Raw genomic sequence first — 10,187 nt, 5'->3', positions numbered from 1 at the left:
TTTTCCTTGCCGATATCTCTCTTTTGCAAAGAGATAGGCATTGGAAAATTCAGGGCTATAACGTGTAGATGAAGCACTAATAGGAGGCTTTAAAATTTTCATTCTAGTGTCCTTCGTTTGGGAGAAAAATGCAAAGGTACAATACAGCTTTTCCTTGCCGATATCTCTCTTTTGCAAAGAGATAGGCATTGGAAAATTCAGGGCTATAACGTGTAGATGAAGCACTAACAGGAGGCTTTAAAATTTTCATTCTAGTGTCTTTCGTTTGGGAGAAAAATGCAAAGGTACAATACAGTTTTTCCTTGCCGATATCTCTCTTTTGCAAAGAGATAGGCATTGGAAAATTCAGGGCTATAACGTGTAGATGAAGCACTAACAGGAGGCTTTAAAATTTTCATTCTAGTGTCTTTCGTTTGGGAGAAAAATGCAAAGGTACAATACAGTTTTTCCTTGCCGATATCTCTCTTTTGCAAAGAGATAGGCATTGGAAAATTCAGGGCTATAACGTGTAGATGAAGCACTAACAGGAGGCTTTAAAATTTTCATTCTAGTGTCTTTCGTTTGGGAGAAAAATGCAAAGGTACAATACAGTTTTTCCTTGCCGATATCTCTCTTTTGCAAAGAGATAGGCATTGGAAAATTCAGGGCTATAACGTGTAGATGAAGCACTAACAGGAGGCTTTAAAATTTTCATTCTAGTGTCTTTCGTTTGGGAGAAAAATGCAAAGGTACAATACAGCATTTCCTTGCCGATATCTCTCTTTTGCAAAGAGATAGGCATTGGAAAATTCAGGGCTATAACGTGTAGATGAAGCACTAACAGGAGGCTTTAAAATTTTCATTCTAGTGTCTTTCGTTTGGGAGAAAAATGCAAAGGTACAATACAGCTTTTCCTTGCCGATATCTCTCTTTTGCAAAGAGCTAGGCATTGGAAAATTCAGGGCTATACCGCGTACATGAAGCACTAACAGGAGGCTTTTAAATTTTCATTCTAGTGTCTTTCGTTTGGGAGAAAAATGCAAAGGTACAATACAGCTTTTCCTTGCCGATATCTCTCTTTTGCAAAGAAATAGGCATTGGAAAATTCAGGGCTATAACGTGTAGATGAAGCACTAACAGGAGGCTTTAAAATTTTCATTCTAGTGTCCTTCGTTTGGGAGAAAAATGCAAAGGTACAATACAGCTTTTCCTTGCCGATATCTCTCTTTTGCAAAGAGATAGGCATTGGAAAATTCAGGGCTATATCGTGTAGATGAAGCACTAACAGGAGGCTTTAAAATTTTCATTCTAGTGTCTTTCGTTTGGGAGAAAAATGCAAAGGTACAATACAGCTTTTCCTTGCCAATATCTCTCTTTTGCAAAGAGCTAGGCATTGGAAAATTCAGGGCTATAACGTGTAGATGAAGCACTAACAGGAGGCTTTAAAATTTTCATTCTAGTGTCTTTCGTTTGGGAGAAAAATGCAAAAGTACAATGCAGCTTTTCCTTGCCGATATCTCTCTTTTGCAAAGAGATAGGCATTGGAAAAAGCAGGGCTATAACGTGTAGATGAAGCACTAACAGGAGGCTTTAAAATTTTCATTCTAGTGTCTTTCGTTTGGGAGAAAAATGCAAAGGTACAATACAGCATTTCCTTGCCGATATCTCTCTTTTGCAAAGAGATAGGCATTGGAAAATTCAGGGCTATAACGTGTAGATGAAGCACTAACAGGAGGCTTTAAAATTTTCATTCTAGTGTACTTCGTTTGGGAGAAAAATGCAAAGGTACAATACAGCTTTTCCTTGCCGATATCTCTCTTTTGCAAAGAGATAGGCATTGGAAAATTCAGGGCTATAACGTGTAGATGAAGCACTAATAGGAGGCTTTAAAATTTTCATTCTAGTGTCCTTCGTTTGGGAGAAAAATGCAAAGGTACAATACAGCTTTTCCTTGCCGATATCTCTCTTTTGCAAAGAGATAGGCATTGGAAAATTCAGGGCTATAACGTGTAGATGAAGCACTAACAGGAGGCTTTAAAATTTTCATTCTAGTGTCTTTCGTTTGGGAGAAAAATGCAAAGGTACAATACAGTTTTTCCTTGCCGATATCTCTCTTTTGCAAAGAGATAGGCATTGGAAAATTCAGGGCTATAACGTGTAGATGAAGCACTAACAGGAGGCTTTAAAATTTTCATTCTAGTGTCTTTCGTTTGGGAGAAAAATGCAAAGGTACAATACAGTTTTTCCTTGCCGATATCTCTCTTTTGCAAAGAGATAGGCATTGGAAAATTCAGGGCTATAACGTGTAGATGAAGCACTAACAGGAGGCTTTAAAATTTTCATTCTAGTGTCTTTCGTTTGGGAGAAAAATGCAAAGGTACAATACAGCTTTTCCTTGCCAATATCTCTCTTTTGCAAAGAGCTAGGCATTGGAAAATTCAGGGCAATAACGTGTAGATGAAGCACTAACAGGAGGCTTTAAAATTTTCATTCTAGTGTCTTTCGTTTGGGAGAAAAATGCAAAAGTACAATGCAGCTTTTCCTTGCCGATATCTCTCTTTTGCAAAGAGATAGGCATTGGAAAATGCAGGGCTATAACGTGTAGATGAAGCACTAACAGGAGGCTTTAAAATTTTCATTCTAGTGTCTTTCGTTTGGGAGAAAAATGCAAAGGTACAATACAGCATTTCCTTGCCGATATCTCTCTTTTGCAAAGAGATAGGCATTGGAAAATTCAGGGCTATAACGTGTAGATGAAGCACTAACAGGAGGCTTTAAAATTTTCATTCTAGTGTCTTTCGTTTGGGAGAAAAATGCAAAGGTACAATACAGCTTTTCCTTGCCGATATCTCTCTTTTGCAAAGAGCTAGGCATTGGAAAATTCAGGGCTATACCGCGTACATGAAGCACTAACAGGAGGCTTTTAAATTTTCATTCTAGTGTCTTTCGTTTGGGAGAAAAATGCAAAGGTACAATACAGCTTTTCCTTGCCAATATCTCTCTTTTGCAAAGAGCTAGGCATTGGAAAATTCAGGGCTATAACGTGTAGATGAAGCACTAACAGGAGGCTTTAAAATTTTCATTCTAGTGTCTTTCGTTTGGGAGAAAAATGCAAAAGTACAATGCAGCTTTTCCTTGCCGATATCTCTCTTTTGCAAAGAGATAGGCATTGGAAAATTCAGGGCTATAACGTGTAGATGAAGCACTAATAGGAGGCTTTAAAATTTTCATTCTAGTGTCTTTCGTTTGGGAGAAAAAAGCAAAGGTACAATACAGCTTTTCCTTGCCGATATCTCTCTTTTGCAAAGAGATAGGCATTGGAAAATTCAGGGCTATAACGTGTAGATGAAGCACTAACAGGAGGCTTTAAAATTTTCATTCTAGTGTCTTTCGTTTGGGAGAAAAATGCAAAGGTACAATACAGCTTTTCCTTGCCGATATCTCTCTTTTGCAAAGAGCTAGGCATTGGAAAATTCAGGGCTATAACGTGTAGATGAAGCACTAACAGTAGGCTTTAAAATTTTCATTCTAGTGTCTTTCGTTTGGGAGAAAAATGCAAAGGTACAATACAGCTTTTCCTTGCCGATATCTCTCTTTTGCAAAGAAATAGGCATTGGAAAATTCAGGGCTATAACGTGTAGATGAAGCACTAACAGGAGGCTTTAAAATTTTCATTCTAGTGTCCTTCGTTTGGGAGAAAAATGCAAAGGTACAATACAGCTTTTCCTTGCCGATATCTCTCTTTTGCAAAGAGATAGGCATTGGAAAATTCAGGGCTATATCGTGTAGATGAAGCACTAACAGGAGGCTTTAAAATTTTCATTCTAGTGTCTTTCGTTTGGGAGAAAAATGCAAAGGTACAATACAGCTTTTCCTTGCCAATATCTCTCTTTTGCAAAGAGCTAGGCATTGGAAAATTCAGGGCTATAACGTGTAGATGAAGCACTAACAGGAGGCTTTAAAATTTTCATTCTAGTGTCTTTCGTTTGGGAGAAAAATGCAAAAGTACAATGCAGCTTTTCCTTGCCGATATCTCTCTTTTGCAAAGAGATAGGCATTGGAAAAAGCAGGGCTATAACGTGTAGATGAAGCACTAACAGGAGGCTTTAAAATTTTCATTCTAGTGTCTTTCGTTTGGGAGAAAAATGCAAAGGTACAATACAGCATTTCCTTGCCGATATCTCTCTTTTGCAAAGAGATAGGCATTGGAAAATTCAGGGCTATAACGTGTAGATGAAGCACTAACAGGAGGCTTTAAAATTTTCATTCTAGTGTACTTCGTTTGGGAGAAAAATGCAAAGGTACAATACAGCTTTTCCTTGCCGATATCTCTCTTTTGCAAAGAGATAGGCATTGGAAAATTCAGGGCTATAACGTGTAGATGAAGCACTAATAGGAGGCTTTAAAATTTTCATTCTAGTGTCCTTCGTTTGGGAGAAAAATGCAAAGGTACAATACAGCTTTTCCTTGCCGATATCTCTCTTTTGCAAAGAGATAGGCATTGGAAAATTCAGGGCTATAACGTGTAGATGAAGCACTAACAGGAGGCTTTAAAATTTTCATTCTAGTGTCTTTCGTTTGGGAGAAAAATGCAAAGGTACAATACAGCTTTTCCTTGCCGATATCTCTCTTTTGCAAAGAGCTAGGCATTGGAAAATTCAGGGCTATAACGTGTAGATGAAGCACTAACAGGAGGCTTTAAAATTTTCATTCTAGTGTCTTTCGTTTGGGAGAAAAATGCAAAGGTACAATACAGCTTTTCCTTGCCGATATCTCTCTTTTGCAAAGAGATAGGCATTGGAAAATTCAGGGCTATAACGTGTAGATGAAGCACTAACAGTAGGCTTTAACATTTTCATTCTAGTGTCTTTCGTTTGGGAGAAAAATGCAAAGGTACAATACAGCTTTTCCTTGCCGATATCTCTCTTTTGCAAAGAGATAGGCATTGGAAAATGCAGGGCTATAACGTGTAGATGAAGCACTAACAGGAGGCTTTACAATTTTCATTCTAGTGTCTTTCGTTTGGGAGAAAAATGCAAAAGTACAATGCAACTTTTCCTTGCCGATATCTCTCTTTTGCAAAGAGATAGGCATTGGAAAATGCAGGGCTATAACGTGTAGATGAAGCACTAACAGGAGGCTTTAAAATTTTCATTCTAGTGTCTTTCGTTTGGGAGAAAAATGCAAAGGTACAATACAGCATTTCCTTGCCGATATCTCTCTTTTGCAAAGAGATAGGCATTGGAAAATGCAGGGCTATAACGTGTAGATGAAGCACTAACAGGAGGCTTTAAAATTTTCATTCTAGTGTCTTTCGTTTGGGAGAAAAATGCAAAGGTACAATACAGCATTTCCTTGCCGATATCTCTCTTTTGCAAAGAGATAGGCATTGGAAAATTCAGGGCTATAACGTGTAGATGAAGCACTAACAGGAGGCTTTAAAATTTTCATTCTAGTGTCTTTCGTTTGGGAGAAAAATGCAAAGGTACAATACAGCTTTTCCTTGCCGATATCTCTCTTTTGCAAAGAGCTAGGCATTGGAAAATTCAGGGCTATACCGCGTACATGAAGCACTAACAGGAGGCTTTTAAATTTTCATTCTAGTGTCTTTCGTTTGGGAGAAAAATGCAAAGGTACAATACAGCTTTTCCTTGCCAATATCTCTCTTTTGCAAAGAGCTAGGCATTGGAAAATTCAGGGCTATAACGTGTAGATGAAGCACTAACAGGAGGCTTTAAAATTTTCATTCTAGTGTCTTTCGTTTGGGAGAAAAAAGCAAAAGTACAATGCAGCTTTTCCTTGCCGATATCTCTCTTTTGCAAAGAGATAGGCATTGGAAAATTCAGGGCTATAACGTGTAGATGAAGCACTAATAGGAGGCTTTAAAATTTTCATTCTAGTGTCTTTCGTTTGGGAGAAAAAAGCAAAGGTACAATACAGCTTTTCCTTGCCGATATCTCTCTTTTGCAAAGAGATAGGCATTGGAAAATTCAGGGCTATAACGTGTAGATGAAGCACTAACAGGAGGCTTTAAAATTTTCATTCTAGTGTCTTTCGTTTGGGAGAAAAATGCAAAGGTACAATACAGCTTTTCCTTGCCGATATCTCTCTTTTGCAAAGAGCTAGGCATTGGAAAATTCAGGGCTATAACGTGTAGATGAAGCACTAACAGTAGGCTTTAAAATTTTCATTCTAGTGTCTTTCGTTTGGGAGAAAAATGCAAAGGTACAATACAGCTTTTCCTTGCCGATATCTCTCTTTTGCAAAGAAATAGGCATTGGAAAATTCAGGGCTATAACGTGTAGATGAAGCACTAACAGGAGGCTTTAAAATTTTCATTCTAGTGTCCTTCGTTTGGGAGAAAAATGCAAAGGTACAATACAGCTTTTCCTTGCCGATATCTCTCTTTTGCAAAGAGATAGGCATTGGAAAATTCAGGGCTATATCGTGTAGATGAAGCACTAACAGGAGGCTTTAAAATTTTCATTCTAGTGTCTTTCGTTTGGGAGAAAAATGCAAAGGTACAATACAGCTTTTCCTTGCCAATATCTCTCTTTTGCAAAGAGCTAGGCATTGGAAAATTCAGGGCTATAACGTGTAGATGAAGCACTAACAGTAGGCTTTAAAATTTTCATTCTAGTGTCTTTCGTTTGGGAGAAAAATGCAAAGGTACAATACAGCTTTTCCTTGCCAATATCTCTCTTTTGCAAAGAGCTAGGCATTGGAAAATTCAGGGCTATAACGTGTAGATGAAGCACTAACAGGAGGCTTTAAAATTTTCATTCTAGTGTCTTTCGTTTGGGAGAAAAATGCAAAAGTACAATGCAGCTTTTCCTTGCCGATATCTCTCTTTTGCAAAGAGATAGGCATTGGAAAATGCAGGGCTATAACGTGTAGATGAAGCACTAACAGGAGGCTTTAAAATTTTCATTCTAGTGTCTTTCGTTTGGGAGAAAAATGCAAAAGTACAATGCAGCTTTTCCTTGCCGATATCTCTCTTTTGCAAAGAGATAGGCATTGGAAAATGCAGGGCTATAACGTGTAGATGAAGCACTAACAGGAGGCTTTAAAATTTTCATTCTAGTGTCTTTCGTTTGGGAGAAAAATGCAAAGGTACAATACAGCATTTCCTTGCCGATATCTCTCTTTTGCAAAGAGATAGGCATTGGAAAATTCAGGGCTATAACGTGTAGATGAAGCACTAACAGGAGGCTTTAAAATTTTCATTCTAGTGTCTTTCGTTTGGGAGAAAAATGCAAAGGTACAATACAGCTTTTCCTTGCCGATATCTCTCTTTTGCAAAGAGCTAGGCATTGGAAAATTCAGGGCTATACCGCGTACATGAAGCACTAACAGGAGGCTTTTAAATTTTCATTCTAGTGTCTTTCGTTTGGGAGAAAAATGCAAAGGTACAATACAGCTTTTCCTTGCCGATATCTCTCTTTTGCAAAGAAATAGGCATTGGAAAATTCAGGGCTATAACGTGTAGATGAAGCACTAACAGGAGGCTTTAAAATTTTCATTCTAGTGTCCTTCGTTTGGGAGAAAAATGCAAAGGTACAATACAGCTTTTCCTTGCCGATATCTCTCTTTTGCAAAGAGATAGGCATTGGAAAATTCAGGGCTATATCGTGTAGATGAAGCACTAACAGGAGGCTTTAAAATTTTCATTCTAGTGTCTTTCGTTTGGGAGAAAAATGCAAAGGTACAATACAGCTTTTCCTTGCCAATATCTCTCTTTTGCAAAGAGCTAGGCATTGGAAAATTCAGGGCTATAACGTGTAGATGAAGCACTAACAGGAGGCTTTAAAATTTTCATTCTAGTGTCTTTCGTTTGGGAGAAAAATGCAAAAGTACAATGCAGCTTTTCCTTGCCGATATCTCTCTTTTGCAAAGAGATAGGCATTGGAAAAAGCAGGGCTATAACGTGTAGATGAAGCACTAACAGGAGGCTTTAAAATTTTCATTCTAGTGTCTTTCGTTTGGGAGAAAAATGCAAAGGTACAATACAGCATTTCCTTGCCGATATCTCTCTTTTGCAAAGAGATAGGCATTGGAAAATTCAGGGCTATAACGTGTAGATGAAGCACTAACAGGAGGCTTTAAAATTTTCATTCTAGTGTACTTCGTTTGGGAGAAAAATGCAAAGGTACAATACAGCTTTTCCTTGCCGATATCTCTCTTTTGCAAAGAGATAGGCATTGGAAAATTCAGGGCTATAACGTGTAGATGAAGCACTAATAGGAGGCTTTAAAATTTTCATTCTAGTGTCCTTCGTTTGGGAGAAAAATGCAAAGGTACAATACAGCTTTTCCTTGCCGATATCTCTCTTTTGCAAAGAGATAGGCATTGGAAAATTCAGGGCTATAACGTGTAGATGAAGCACTAACAGGAGGCTTTAAAATTTTCATTCTAGTGTCTTTCGTTTGGGAGAAAAATGCAAAGGTACAATACAGTTTTTCCTTGCCGATATCTCTCTTTTGCAAAGAGATAGGCATTGGAAAATTCAGGGCTATAACGTGTAGATGAAGCACTAACAGGAGGCTTTAAAATTTTCATTCTAGTGTCTTTCGTTTGGGAGAAAAATGCAAAGGTACAATACAGTTTTTCCTTGCCGATATCTCTCTTTTGCAAAGAGATAGGCATTGGAAAATTCAGGGCTATAACGTGTAGATGAAGCACTAACAGGAGGCTTTAAAATTTTCATTCTAGTGTCTTTCGTTTGGGAGAAAAATGCAAAGGTACAATACAGCTTTTCCTTGCCAATATCTCTCTTTTGCAAAGAGCTAGGCATTGGAAAATTCAGGGCAATAACGTGTAGATGAAGCACTAACAGGAGGCTTTAAAATTTTCATTCTAGTGTCTTTCGTTTGGGAGAAAAATGCAAAAGTACAATGCAGCTTTTCCTTGCCGATATCTCTCTTTTGCAAAGAGATAGGCATTGGAAAATGCAGGGCTATAACGTGTAGATGAAGCACTAACAGGAGGCTTTAAAATTTTCATTCTAGTGTCTTTCGTTTGGGAGAAAAATGCAAAGGTACAATACAGCATTTCCTTGCCGATATCTCTCTTTTGCAAAGAGATAGGCATTGGAAAATTCAGGGCTATAACGTGTAGATGAAGCACTAACAGGAGGCTTTAAAATTTTCATTCTAGTGTCTTTCGTTTGGGAGAAAAATGCAAAGGTACAATACAGCTTTTCCTTGCCGATATCTCTCTTTTGCAAAGAGCTAGGCATTGGAAAATTCAGGGCTATACCGCGTACATGAAGCACTAACAGGAGGCTTTTAAATTTTCATTCTAGTGTCTTTCGTTTGGGAGAAAAATGCAAAGGTACAATACAGCTTTTCCTTGCCAATATCTCTCTTTTGCAAAGAGCTAGGCATTGGAAAATTCAGGGCTATAACGTGTAGATGAAGCACTAACAGGAGGCTTTAAAATTTTCATTCTAGTGTCTTTCGTTTGGGAGAAAAATGCAAAAGTACAATGCAGCTTTTCCTTGCCGATATCTCTCTTTTGCAAAGAGATAGGCATTGGAAAATTCAGGGCTATAACGTGTAGATGAAGCACTAATAGGAGGCTTTAAAATTTTCATTCTAGTGTCTTTCGTTTGGGAGAAAAAAGCAAAGGTACAATACAGCTTTTCCTTGCCGATATCTCTCTTTTGCAAAGAGATAGGCATTGGAAAATTCAGGGCTATAACGTGTAGATGAAGCACTAACAGGAGGCTTTAAAATTTTCATTCTAGTGTCTTTCGTTTGGGAGAAAAATGCAAAGGTACAATACAGCTTTTCCTTGCCGATATCTCTCTTTTGCAAAGAGCTAGGCATTGGAAAATTCAGGGCTATAACGTGTAGATGAAGCACTAACAGTAGGCTTTAAAATTTTCATTCTAGTGTCTTTCGTTTGGGAGAAAAATGCAAAGGTACAATACAGCTTTTCCTTGCCGATATCTCTCTTTTGCAAAGAAATAGGCATTGGAAAATTCAGGGCTATAACGTGTAGATGAAGCACTAACAGGAGGCTTTAAAATTTTCATTCTAGTGTCCTTCGTTTGGGAGAAAAATGCAAAGGTACAATACAGCTTTTCCTTGCCGATATCTCTCTTTTGCAAAGAGATAGGCATTGGAAAATTCAGGGCTATATCGTGTAGATGAAGCACTAACAGGAGGCTTTAAAATTTTCATTCTAGTGTCTTTCGTTTGGGA

The sequence above is a fragment of the Pseudophryne corroboree genome, unplaced genomic scaffold (genome assembly GCF_028390025.1).
Source record: "Pseudophryne corroboree isolate aPseCor3 unplaced genomic scaffold, aPseCor3.hap2 scaffold_1003, whole genome shotgun sequence".
Lineage (NCBI taxonomy): Eukaryota > Metazoa > Chordata > Amphibia > Anura > Myobatrachidae > Pseudophryne > Pseudophryne corroboree.
The sequence above is the reverse complement of the archived record's forward strand: the minus strand, read 5'-3'. Positions refer to the sequence as shown.